The sequence below is a fragment of the Agelaius phoeniceus genome, chromosome 4 (genome assembly GCF_051311805.1).
Source record: "Agelaius phoeniceus isolate bAgePho1 chromosome 4, bAgePho1.hap1, whole genome shotgun sequence".
Lineage (NCBI taxonomy): Eukaryota > Metazoa > Chordata > Aves > Passeriformes > Icteridae > Agelaius > Agelaius phoeniceus.
Genome location: NC_135268.1, coordinates 74,532,330 through 74,545,225, shown reverse-complemented (window position 1 = coordinate 74,545,225; position 12,896 = coordinate 74,532,330). Strand labels below are relative to the sequence as shown.

General features: G+C 54.1%; 1 long non-coding RNA gene across 2 annotated transcripts; it reads left to right on the top strand.

The window, feature by feature from the left end:
- The first annotated feature begins 217 nt into the window (after window positions 1-217).
- On the top strand, window positions 218-4,287 carry LOC143694001 (uncharacterized). Of its 2 annotated transcripts, XR_013182194.1 has the most exons (3): window positions 218-287; window positions 2,171-2,497; window positions 2,567-4,287. It is a non-coding gene; the product is annotated as an uncharacterized LOC143694001 (long non-coding RNA). The 2 variants fall into 2 exon arrangements; XR_013182193.1 differs by having other exon boundaries at window positions 2,171-4,287.
- The last annotated feature ends 8,609 nt before the right edge of the window (window positions 4,288-12,896 follow it).

Genomic DNA, 12,896 nt, shown 5'->3' with positions numbered 1-12,896 from the left:
ATCAGCAGGGGCAGCTGATGGAATCAGAGCCTCTGAACTGCTCCTATCAGCACTGATATCAGCACTGCTATCAGCACTGCTATCAGCAGAGCAGCTGATGGAATCAGAACCCTCTGAACTGCTGCTATCAGCACTGTTATCAGCACTGCTATCAGCATTGTTATCAGCACTGCTATCAGCACTGCTATCAGCACTGCTATCAGCAGAGGCAGCTGATGCAGGGCAGCTGTGGCTGTCACCTGGTGTTGGAGAGGAGCTGCTTGTTCATGTAGCACAGAAAGGCACAGGTTTGCTCCCACCCCCTAATATAGAGTTTGATAAATAAATTGTGCCTGTCTGCAGCTGCTCAGTAATGGGCTGTACCCTGGTTAGTTCACCAGGGATGCCCACCTGCTGGCAAGGGTCTGGCTGCAGATATTGCCTGCAGTTTTTGTCTTTCAGGGTTTAGAATAGTTTACATAGGTGCCGGTAAAAGTGTCAGTCCTAGAATTCTTTCTCAGGGAAACAGGTTGTTTTTCACTGCTGTAGGATTCTATTTTCAGGAAAGGTTGACAGATTTCTCACAGGTGCAGTTGAGTCAAGTGAGATTCAGTCTGGGAGGCTTTTACAGACCTGCTGTTATCCCCCACAGGCAAGGAGCCCCTGCTGAGGGGCAGAGATCCCCCAAGGAGGATTTTGGCTTCTGGAGAATCCCCTTGGCCCCCGTGCCCAGCCTGTCCCTGGGGCAGGGTGTGACCCTGGGCAGGCTCAGGCACTGTGGATCCCAGCCCCTCTACTCTCCAGGGCTGGGGAAATCCTGCTGTCCCAGGGCTCACTCACCAGCAGAGCTGGCACCACTGATCTGCACAGAGCTCAGTTACAGCAGCAGGAGCTCCTATGTTCATTCCAGCATTCACAGAGACATGGAACCAGACCATCCCAGAGTGGCTTGGGTTGCAATGGACTCCAAAACCATCTCATGGCACAGGTGCCCAGAGCAGCTGGGGCTGTCCCTGGATCCCTGGCAGTGCCCAAGGCCTGGCTGGACCCTGGGGCTGGAGCAGCCTGGGACAGTGGGAGGTGTAGCCACGATATTTTATGGAAAATCCTTTCCTTAGGATTCTTCCTCCTGAGAAGCTGAGAGGCCTCAGGAACAAAATGTACCCAATGGTTATCTGCTGCTGTGGAATGCAACAGGTGCATCTGGGATTGGCCCATGTTGGATGTTTCTAATTAATGGCCAATCACAACCCAGCTGGCTTGGACTCTTTGTCTGAGACAGAGCCTTTGTTATCATTCTTGGCTATTCTATTCTTAGCTGGCCTTCTGATGAAATTCTTTCTTCTATTCTTTTAGTTTAGTTTTAATATAATATATATCATAAAATAATAAATCAGCCTTCTGAAACATGGAGTCAGATCCTCGTCTCTTCCCTCATCCTGGGACCCCTGCAAACACCACCACAGGAGGTGTCCCTGCCATGGCAGGTGTCCTGGTTGGAGAGGAAGTGAGTTTTTTGGGATTATTATCAATAATAATCCCAAATTATTATAATCCCAATGCTAGTTGTGCCAGCGTCAAACCATGACAGCAGGGGGGGCACTGGGTGGGCTCTGAGGTCCATCCCATCCCATCCCATCCCATCCCATCCCATCCCATCCCATCCCATCCCATCCCATCCCATCCCATCCCATCCCATCCCATCCCATCCCATCCCATCCCATCCCATCCCATCCCATCCCATCCCATCCTATGGCTCTGTGATGAGAGCACAGCTCAGGGAGGGAACAGGAGCCTTTGCCTCAGTGAAGCTCCTGCAGTGACAGCACCACTCACATTTCCCAGACTTTTCAGTTTGCTGCATTCTGAGGTCTTTACTGGAGGCATTAAGTTGGTAGCTTCACAAAAAAAGAGAAGTTGAGGAAAGTACAAATGAGTTTTACCTTGATTTTAATGACTATAATTTTCTCTTGTAACGGTAATTTCAGTAATTAATGGCTGCATTCTTCTATTGTTGCAGTATTTGGAGATGACACAAAATGAGCAAGTGTTTTTGTGTCAGTGACAAAAGGAGAAGATTAGCTGGTGAATGCTGATAGGAAATGTTTGGTGGGAGGAATAAGCAAGGAAGGACTGATAACAAGTTTGGTGGCATTGTTTCTTTGCTGTATTATCTCTATTTCACTGCCAGGGAACTGCAGCAAGAACAATGATCTGATGGGAGGCTGCAAATGCCCTCCTCCTCCAAGGGGCTGGGTGGTTCCAGAGCCTGGCTGGACACGGGGACAGTCACGGCCAGAAAGTGCTGTAACAGCTGGAACTGTGCCACTGGGCTGCCTTAAGGGGTCTCAGGTCAAACCTTGGCTCTTCCCAGCTTCCACAGCAGATCAGTCAAAGCCCTGTGCTGTGTTTGGTGAGGAGAACAGTCCCTTCTTTCCTGGTCCCGTGGGAGGGCCCCAGAGAGGCTGTGCCCTCCTTGTGCTTTGACAAGTCTTGCTCAATGGGAATGTCAGCACAGGTGAGTTTCTGGTGGTTTGTGGGGTTGTTTTGTTTAATTTCAAATGAAATCTCTGACATATTTCGGTAGTAGGAGTAAGGATAACAGCTAATAGCAGTTCTCATACGTGTCAGCTCCTGGGGTTCTGCCCAGAGATGCAGGAATGGTGTGTCCTGTGCATTTCCCAAGGGATGTATCTGGAATTCGTGGCGCTGTGAGGCCAGGGCTGAGCAGGGAGCTGTCCCTGGCCACTCTGCTCACACAGGACCCCAAGGGCTCTCTCTGCCCTTCAGAGTCTCCCTGAGCCCCTGGGGGTGAGCCCCCCGTGCACCCCGGGCTGGGCACGGCTGCTGCTCCCAGCCCACATCAGCTCCTCCCCAGGGAGCATCCCCAAGGAACATCCCCAAGGAACATCTCCAGCTCATCTGCAGCTCCTCCCCAGGGAACATCTGCAAGGAACATCTCCAACTCCTCCCCAAGAAACATCTCCAAGGAACATGTCCAACTCATCTCCAGCTCCTCTCCTGAGCATCTCCTGACTTGGGCTCTGAGGACAGGGGTGCAATGAAACCCAGACTTCAGCTGCGGCCTTCACAGGAAAAGAAACATTATTTCATACATTTCTGGTCCCAGGATGGAGCCACAGACTCACAGCCCCCTTTGGAAGCACAGTGAGGTTTGTTTTGTGTTTAATGTATTCACCTCTGCCTTGCACTGGGGGAGGTTGAGTTTCACCTCGTGACAGTCGGGATTTTCCCCCTGTTCTTCTTGCCAGCTGACTTCTATTTGCAAACCTCACAGAACCTCTGGGAACCTCCAGAACTTCTGGGAACCTCACAGAACCTCACAGAACCTCACAGAACATCACAGAACCTCACAGAACCTCTGTGAACCTCCAGAACCTCTGGGAACCTCACTGAACCTCACAGAACCTCTGTAAACCTCACAGAACCTCTGTGAACCTCTGTGAACCTCACAGAACCTCACAGAACCTCTGTGAACCTCCAGAGCCTCTGCAAACCTCACAGCACCCCTGTGACCCTCACAGCAGCTCTGCCAGAGTGGGACCATGCCAGGGCTGGTTTAAACATCTGCCTCCCTCCCTTCTCTTGCCCAAGGCCTTTTAGAGGAGGTGTAAAATCATCCTGCACCCCTGGGTTGGAGCACAGAGCCCCAGGATCCAGCAGGAGAACCGGGGTGTGGCCCTGGGGAGGGCAAGGATGGGCAAAATCCTGGAGAAGGAGGGGACAACTCCCTCCTTCCACCATTCCAGAGCCACTTTCACCCCACAGAGGCCCTGCAGCTGCAGCTCCCCATGGCAGGCACGGCACAAAATGTGGGGGTGCAGCTCCAGCTTTTAAAAACCACTCTCCCACAAACAAAATATGGAAAAAACCCTAAATAATGCATTTGATTGTGAGTTGAGCCAAACCTGTAATAAACCCTTTGTTGTTTCAGCTTTTTCTAAAAATACAGGCTAATAGAGGTCAAATTTGAAATATCACTTCAAGCCTCCAAAAAGGAAGGATTTTGTGCTGAAATTAGAAATCAAAATCCATTTTACATCCTTCCCAAAAAAATTCCCAGCTTCGCTGTGTGCTTTTAACCAAAATGTTTTGCTAAGCCCAGCCAGGATGAACAAGCATTTCTGGTCAGCCTGAATAGATTTTATTCCTTTTCATCCAGGCAGATAAAATATTCTACCAAATGTATTCATTTATTTATTATGCATTTTGGCTGTAAATACAAATGCTGCTTTATGCCCACCAAAAAGCACAAGCTATCATTAAAAAAAAAAATGTTTATATTAACACTGGAAGTTGGGCGTAGTGCCTAGCAGAGAAAATAATGTCAATTACCCACACAAATAGCTTTCCAAATCTCCCAGTGCTGCTTTCTGCATGAGCAGCTCGATTCAGAGAAATTAGAGATGGGAAAAGATCTTATTAGAGAGTCTCATCTCCCTCTCTGCTCGCAGAGCTCTGTCCCCCACTGGGTGTTTTCCAGTTAGCTTTGCCCAGCCTGCATTTCAAATGATGGGGGTCTCTGGGGGAGCCTGGATATTTTCTTTCTTTTTTTTTTTTTTTTCCATACAAATATATCTTCATTAGCAAGCAGAAACAGTGAAATTCTGCTGTGAAAAACCCTGACTTGGAGTCAGGTGTGGGTAAAAAAGTCTCACCTGCAGTCAAGATGCAGAAACTGGGAGCCAGCAGAGCCTGGGCTTGGCTTTGCAGCCCCAAAGGCCTGGAGGTGACGTCCCCAGCAGCCCTGGGTGCCCTGGCAGGGTCAGGGATGGACAGGGATGGACAGGGATGATGTCCCCAGCAGCCCTGGGTGCCCTGGCAGGGTTGGGATGGACAGGGATGGACAGGGATGGACAGGGATGATGTCCCCAGCACCCCTGGGTGGCCTGGCAGGGTTGGGATGGACAGGGATGGACAAGGATGGACAGGGATGATGTCCCCAGCAGCCCTGGGTGGCCTGGCAGGGCTGGGATGGACAGGGATGGACAGGGATGGACAGGGATGGACAGGTCCATCCTCCATCCCTGGGCTGCCCTGTCCAGGCTCAGGTTCCATCCCTGGGCTTCTGTGTCCATGTCCAGCTGAGGGGTGCCGAGGGGAGAAGGGGGAGTGTGTCACAGACAACTTTTATGGAAAATCCTTTCCTTGGGATTTTTCCTCCTGAGAAGCTGAGAGGCCTCAGGAACAAAATGTAACCAATGGTTATCTGCTGCTGTGGAATGCAACAGGTGCATCTGGGATTGGGCTCATGTTGGATGTTTGTAATTAATGGCCAATCACAGCCCAGCTGGCTCAGACTCTGTCCAAGACACAAGCTTTTGTTATCATTCCTTTCTATTCTTAGCCAGCCTTCTGATGAAATCCTTTCTTCTGTTCTTTTAGTACAGTTTTAATATACTATATATCATAAAATAATAAATCAGCCTTCTGAAACATGGAGTCAGATCCTCGTCTCTGCCCTCACCCCTGTGAACACCAGCACAGGAGTTGCCAAAGCAGCTCCCTCCTCAGCCAGCCCTGGAGTGCCTGTGCCAGCCCCAGCAGCTGGGACAGTGACTGTCACATCCCTCTAAAGGTCACAGCCAGCCAGCTGGGCTCCTCTATCACCTTATCAGCTCTTCCCTGAACCGGCTCAGGGAGAAGCTTCCATGGTGGATTAGAGCCAGCAGTGTGTTCCTGTGTGATAAGGACACTCCATGCTGGGGCTGAGCCTCTCTCTGCTCCCCTGGGCCCTCAGGGCTCCTGGGGGAGGCAGGGCCTTATCTGTGGGATCATGGGGCCTTATCTGTGTGACCACAGCACCTTATCTGTGTGGTCACAGATCTGTAGGATCACGGGGCCTTATCTGTGGGATCACTGGGCCTTATCTGTGGGATCACAGGGCCTTATCTGTGGGATCACGGGGCCTTATCTGTGTGACCACAGGGCCTTATCTGTGTGACCACAGCACCTTATCTGTGTGACCACAGCACCTTATCTGTGGGATCACAGGGCCTTATCTGTGTGACCACAGGGCCTTATCTGTGGGATCACAGGGCCCTTATCTGTGGGATCACAGGGCCTTATCTGTGGGATCACAGGGCCTTATCTATGTGACCACAGGGCCTTATCTGTGTGACCACAGCACCTTATCTGTGTGATCACAGCACCTTATCTGTGGGATCATGGGGCCTTATCTCTGTGATCACAGGGTCTTATCTGTGTGACCACAGCACCTTATCTGTGGGATCACAGGGCCTTATCTGTGTGACCACAGCACCTTATCTGTGGGATCACAGGGCCCTTATCTGTGGGATCATGGGGCCCTTATCTGTGGGATCACAGGGCCTTATCTGTGGGATCACAGGGCCCTTATCTGTGGGATCACAGGGCCCTATCTATGTGACCACAGGGCCTTATCTGTGTGACCACAGCACCTTATCTGTGTGACCACAGCGTCTTATCTGTGTGATCACAGCACCTTATCTGTGGGATCACGGGGCCTTATCTCTGTGATCACAGGGCCTTATCTGTGTGATCACAGCACCTTATCTGTGTGATCACAGGACCTTATCTGTGGGATCACAAGGCCTTATCTGTGGGATCACAGGGCCTTATCTCTGTGATCACAGCACCTTATCTGTGGGATCACAGATAAGGTGGGTGGCTCCATCAGCAGGGGCTCTGGGCTCACAGGGACACACCTGGGCAGGTGTCACCACAGGGATATTGGAACCCCAGGAGCTGGGGCAGCCCCTCAGCCCACACGTGCCCTGCCCTGGCCCCAAGCCCTGCAGGACCCAGACTGTGTCCCCTCAGTGAGCACAGAGTGTCCCTTCACCCCGGGCTGGGTGAGCCAGGATCCAGCTTTGCTGGAGCCAGGGCAGCCTGAACAGCTCTTGTGCCTCAGAGACAGAACAAATGCAGCAGATCCAGCCCTGGCACCCATCCCAGGCTGCCTTTGTCACCTTCCTGCTGGGAGACCTGGGGGAATCAGCCCCTTCCTCTCCCCAGCACCTGCTGTGGCACAGACTCACCTTGGGGAACCTCTGGGGGCTCTCCTGGAGCTGGAAGATGAGTCCCAGGCTCCTCAGAAACTCCAATTAATTTATGCCCCCCCCGAGGGAAGAGCTGTACAGAGACTCAGATTTGTGCAGGAATGGGATATTGCAGCCAGCTGCCCTGAGCTCCAGGGTGGCTCCTCCTCTAGGGGGTCACTGCTGTGCTCCGAAGTGTCCCCAAGTGTCCCCAAGTGTCCCTGAGTGTCCCCGAGTGTCCCATGGCCCTGTGACACCTGGCCAGGTGGAAGATGCAAATGTGTCATCTCCCACCCCTGCTCATCTTTCCCTAACATCTCATTTATTTACCAGTGCTTTATTCCTCTCCAATTAATTCCTATCCCTCACTTGATTTCACTTTTTAATTCCCTTATTCCTTTTTTAATAACTTATAGTCTTGCTAAATGACCAAGGAACTCAGGGATAGGAGTATTATTTTTTTTTAATAATCCATTTTATTGCTGCTCCTCATTTCACATTCTCCTGCTGTACTGGCTCTCTCATGTAACCCAGGACTGGATTTTCCCATTTCCAGCCCCTGCTCACAGCCAAGATTCATAAATCTGAGAAGGAAAATGAAAATAGCAATAATAATAATGCTAATAATAGCAATAACAACAGCAAGAGTAGATAAAGCTGGAGCAGCCCGAGGGCAGGGAAGTGGCTGTGAACACCAGCACCGAGAGCTGAGGCTGCCATGGATTGACCCAGAGCTCTGTAAATGAACATTCCCCCTGCACTCTGAGCACACTTCACCCCTCACCGTGCACAGCTTCCAGGCACCTGAGCTCCTCTGCCCCGTGAGTGCCCCGGCACTGGGCCAGAGCCCACGGCCCTGCCAGGACATGGAGATGGGGATTCCATGGCACCACGTGGGGCAGAGCATGTGGGGGCTTCAACAGCCAGCCTCACCCAGCCCTTCATCTTCATCCTCCTCCTCCAGCTCATCCAGCCTCATCCAGCCCTTTGTTATCATCCTCCTCTTCATCCAGCTCCTCCAGCCTCACCCAGCCCTTCGTCTTCATCCTCCTCCTCACCCAGCCCTTCATCTTCATCCTCCTCCAGCTCATCCAGCCCTTCGTCATCATCCTCCTCCTCATCCAGCTCCTCCAGCCTCACCCAGCCCTTCATCTTCATCCTCCTCCTCCTCCAGCTCATCCAGCCTCACCCAGCCCTTCATCTTCATCCTCCTCCTCATCCAGCCCTTCATCTTCATCCTCCTCCTCCAGCTCCTCCAGCCTCATCCAGCCCTTCATCTTCATCCTCCTCCTCATCCAGCCTCACCCAGCCCTTCATCTCCATCCTCCTCCTCCAGCTCCTCCAGCCTCATCCAGCCCTTCATCTTCATCCTCCTCTTCATCCAGCTCCTCCAGCCTCATCCAGCCCTTCATCTTCATCCTCCTCCTCATCCAGCCTCACCCAGCCCTTCATCTCCATCCTCCTCCTCCTCCAGCTCATCCAGCCCTTCGTCATCATCCTCCTCCTCCTCCAGCTCCTCCAGCCTTTCATCTTCATCCTCCTCCTCCTTCAGTTCCTCCAGCCTCACCCAGCCCTTCGTCATCATCCTCCTCCTCATCCAGCTCCTCCAGCCTCACCCAGCCCTTCGTCATCATCCTCCTCCTCATCCAGCTCCTCCAGCCTCACCCAGCCCTTCGTCATCATCCTCCTCCTCATCCAGCCCCTCCAGCCTCACCCAGCCCTTCATCTTCATCCTCCTCCTCATCCAGCCCTTCGTCTCCATCCTCCTCCTCATCCAGCTCGTCCAGCCTCATCCAGCCCTTCATCTTCATCCTCCTCCTCCTCCAGCTCCTCCAGCCTTTCATCTTCATCCTCCTCCTCCTTCAGTTCCTCCAGCCTCACCCAGCCCTTCGTCATCATCCTCCTCCTCATCCAGCTCCTCCAGCCTCATCCAGCCCTTCATCTTCATCCTCCTCCTCATCCAGCTCCTCCAGCCTCATCCAGCCCTTCATCTTCATCCTCCTCCTCCTCCAGCTCCTCCAGCCTCACCCAGCCCTTCATCTTCATCCTCCTCCTCATCCAGCTCCTCCAGCCTCACCCAGCCCTTCATCTTCATCCTCCTCTTCATCCAGCCCTTCATCTTCATCCTCCTCCAGCTCCTCCAGCCTCATCCAGCCCTTCATCTTCATCCTCCTCCTCCTCATCCAGCTCCTCCAGCCTCACCCAGCCCTTCGTCATCTTCATCCTCCTCCTCCTCCAGCTCCTCCAGCCTCATCCAGCCCTTCGTCTTCATCCTCCTCTTCATCCAGCTCCTCCAGCCTCATCCAGCTCCTCCAGCCTCACCCAGCCCTTCATCTTCATCCTCCTCCTCCTTCAGCTCCTCCAGCCTCACCCAGCCCTTCATCTTCATCCTCCTCTTCATCCAGCCCTTCATCTTCATCCTCCTCCTCCTTCAGTTCCTCCAGCCTCATCCAGCCCTTCATCTTCATCCTCCTCCTCACCCAGCCCTTCATCTTCATCCTCCTCCTCCTCCAGCTCTTCAAACCTCACCCAGCCCTTCGTCATCTTCATCCTCCTCCTCCAGCTCCTCCAGCCTCACCCAGCCCTTCGTCTTCATCCTCCTCTTCATCCAGCTCCTCCAGCCTTTCATCTTCATCCTCCTCCTCCTTCAGTTCCTCCAGCCTCATCCAGCCCTTCGTCATCATCCTCCTCCTCATCCAGCTCCTCCAGCCTCATCCAGCCCTTCGTCTCCATCCTCCTCCTCATCCAGCTCGTCCAGCCTCACCCAGCCCTTCATCTTCATCCTCCTCTTCACCCAGCCCTTCATCTTCATCCTCCTCCTCATCCAGCCCTTCATCTTCATCCTCCTTCTCATCCAGCTCTTCAAGCCTCACCCAGCCCTTCATCTTCATCCTCCTCCTCCTCCAGCCCTTCATCCTCCTCCTCATCCAGCTCCTCCAGCCTCATCCAGCCCTTCATCTTCATCCTCCTCCTCCTCCTCCAGCTCTTCAAGCCTCACCCAGCCCTTCATCTTCATCCTCCTCCTCCTCCAGCCCTTCATCTTCATCCTCCTCCTCATCCAGCCCTTCATCTTCATCCTCCTCCTCCTCCAGCCTCATCCAGCCCTTCATCTTCATCCTCCTCCTCCTCCAGCTCTTCAAACCTCACCAGCCCTTCATCTTCATCCTCCTTCTCATCCAGCTCCTCCAGCCTCACCCAGCCCTTCATCTTCATCCTCCTCCTCATCCAGCTCTTCCAGCCTCATCCAGCCCTTCATCTTCATCCTCCTCCTCATCCAGCCCTTCATCTTCATCCTCCTCCTCATCCAGCTCCTCCAGCCTCACCCAGCCCTTCGTCATCATCCTCCTCCTCATCCAGCCCTTCATCTTCATCCTCCTCCTCATCCAGCCCTTCATCTTCATCCTCCTCCTCATCCAGCTCCTCCAGCCTCATCCAGCCCTTCATCTTCATCCTCCTCCTCCTCCAGCTCTTCAAACCTCACCCAGCCCTTCGTCATCATCCTCCTCCTCATCCAGCCCTTCATCTTCATCCTCCTCCTCATCCAGCCCTTCATCTTCATCCTCCTCCTCATCCAGCTTCTCCAGCCTCATCCAGCCCTTCATCTTCATCCTCCTCCTCATCCAGCTCCTCCAGCCTCATCCAGCCCTTCATCTTCATCCTCCTCCTCATCCAACTCTTCAAGACTCATCCAGCCCTTCATCTTCATCCTCCTCCTCGTCCTCCAGCCCTTCATCCTCCTCCTCATCCAACTCTTCCAGCCCTTCATCCTCCTCCAACACAGCAGCCAGGGCAGCTCTGGGGTGGCAGCAGGGCCAGGGCAGTGCCACAGTGTCCCTGTGCTGGCACTGCCAGGGGATCCCCAGGGCTGGGGCAGCTCTGGAGAGCCCTGGAGGGGCTGGAGTGTGGCCAGGGCAGGAACAGAGCTGGGAAGGGGCTGGAGAATCCCTGAGGGAGCCGGGCAGGGGCTGCAGAATCCCTGAGGGAGCTGGGCAGGGGCTGCAGAATCCCTGAGGGAGCTGGGCAGGGGCTGCAGAATCCCTGAGGGAGCCGGGCAGGGGCTGCAGAATCCCTGAGGGAGCTGGGCAGGGGCTCAGCCTGGAGCAAAGGAGGCTCAGGGGGCCCTTGTGGCTCTGCACAGCTCCTGCCAGGAGGGCACAGCCGGGGGGATTTGGGATCTTATCCCAGGGAACAGGGACAGGAGCAGAGGGAATGGCCTCAGGCTGGGCCAGGGGAGCTCAGGGTGGGCATTGGGAGGAATTTCCCCATGGAAAGGGGGCCAGGGATTGGAAGTGCCAAGGGCAGGGCTGGAGTCCCCATCTCTGAGGGATTTCACAGCCCTGTGGCTGTGGCACCTGGGGACAGGGGCAGTGGTGGCCCTGGCAGTGCTGGGCATGGTTGGACTCCATGGGCTCAGAGGGCTTTTCCAGCCTCAGTGATTCCATGATTCTGTGCTCTATGAAATATTTCCCAAATGTCTGCACTGCCCTCCAGGCGAGGGGACAAACCTCAGCACGGCAATGTCACCATCCCACAAACACTGAGACCCACTCGGGAGCTTTCTCCCTCCCAGCAGAGCACAGAACAGGCCCAGCTCAGCTCCTGCAGCACCTCTGGCAGCAGCTCTGAGCGCCGCTGGCCATCCCTTCCCCTCTCCTTTGGAGGCTGCCAGCAGGGGCAGCACCTGGGTGGAAGGAGCCTGGGAACATTGCTGAGAGCACGGCAGCTTTTTATGGCTTCTATTATCATGGCCATTATTCTACTCAAACGTGGTTATTGGCTCATTAGTATTTAAATCAGCTGATTTCACAGGGAGAGATATTCCTCCTGCCAGAGCCACTGCAGCCCGGGGCTGTAACGGGGCCAGCTGATGGCATTTGTGGCCCCAGTTTGGGGTTTGAGTTTGGGGCTGTAGTGGGGCCAGCTGATGGCATTTGTGTCCCCAATCTGGGGCTGTAATGGGGCCAGCTGATGCCATTTGTGGCCCCAGTCTGGGGTTTGAGTTTGGGGCTGTAATGGGGCCAGCTGATGCCATTTGTGGCCCCAGTTTGGAGTTTGAGTTTGGGGCTGTAATGGGGCCAGCTGATGCCATTTGTGGGTCCCAATCTGGGGTTTGAGTTTGGGGCTGTAGTGGGGCGAGCTGATGCCATTTGTGTCCCCAGTTTGGGTTTTTGCCCACAGAGTGGCGGGGCAGGGCCGTGCCTGGGGGAGATTTGTGATTTGCAGGCACAGAGGGAGGGTTTGGAGCTGGGAATGAGCCGGGAGGGTGAGCTGTGGCCCAGGAGCAGCAGGAGGAAGGCTCAGAGCAGCTCTTGGAGGGTGGATAATGAGCCACAGGGCACAGGGAGAGCTGGGGGTGTTTGGGCTGGGCACACACAAGGGGCTCCTTCTCTCCCTCCCTGCACCTCCACACCCTTTATTTAGACACTTGATTTGGCCCTTTGTGAGGTGGAACAGCAGAATTACAGACTCACACTGGAGAGCTGCCTTGTGATTTTGCCACCCTTTGTGTGGGCTTAAGGGCTTTCAGGTCTTTAGCTCAGAAATGAGGATTGAGCCTGGTTTTTGTACCTGCAGGCCGTTCCAGCCCCGGGCAGGCTCTGTTCCAGCCATGAGCACCAGGGGTCTGGCAGAGCTGCTTCCCTGTGCCCCTGGGAGGGGGCTCTGATGGGAGGGTCAGCCTCTGTGGTTTATGGTGAGACCTTTGGGAAGGGGAACCCTGATGGGTCTGTTCCCATCCCTTCCCATCCCTTCCCTGAGCCCCTCTGGCAGCACCCCCTTTCTGCTCCCCCCTAGTTCTGTGGGACACATGTGGCCTCAGGGGCTCCCCATCTCCAGGGCTGGAGATCCCAACAGAATCTGGGGTTAGACCCAGTAAAG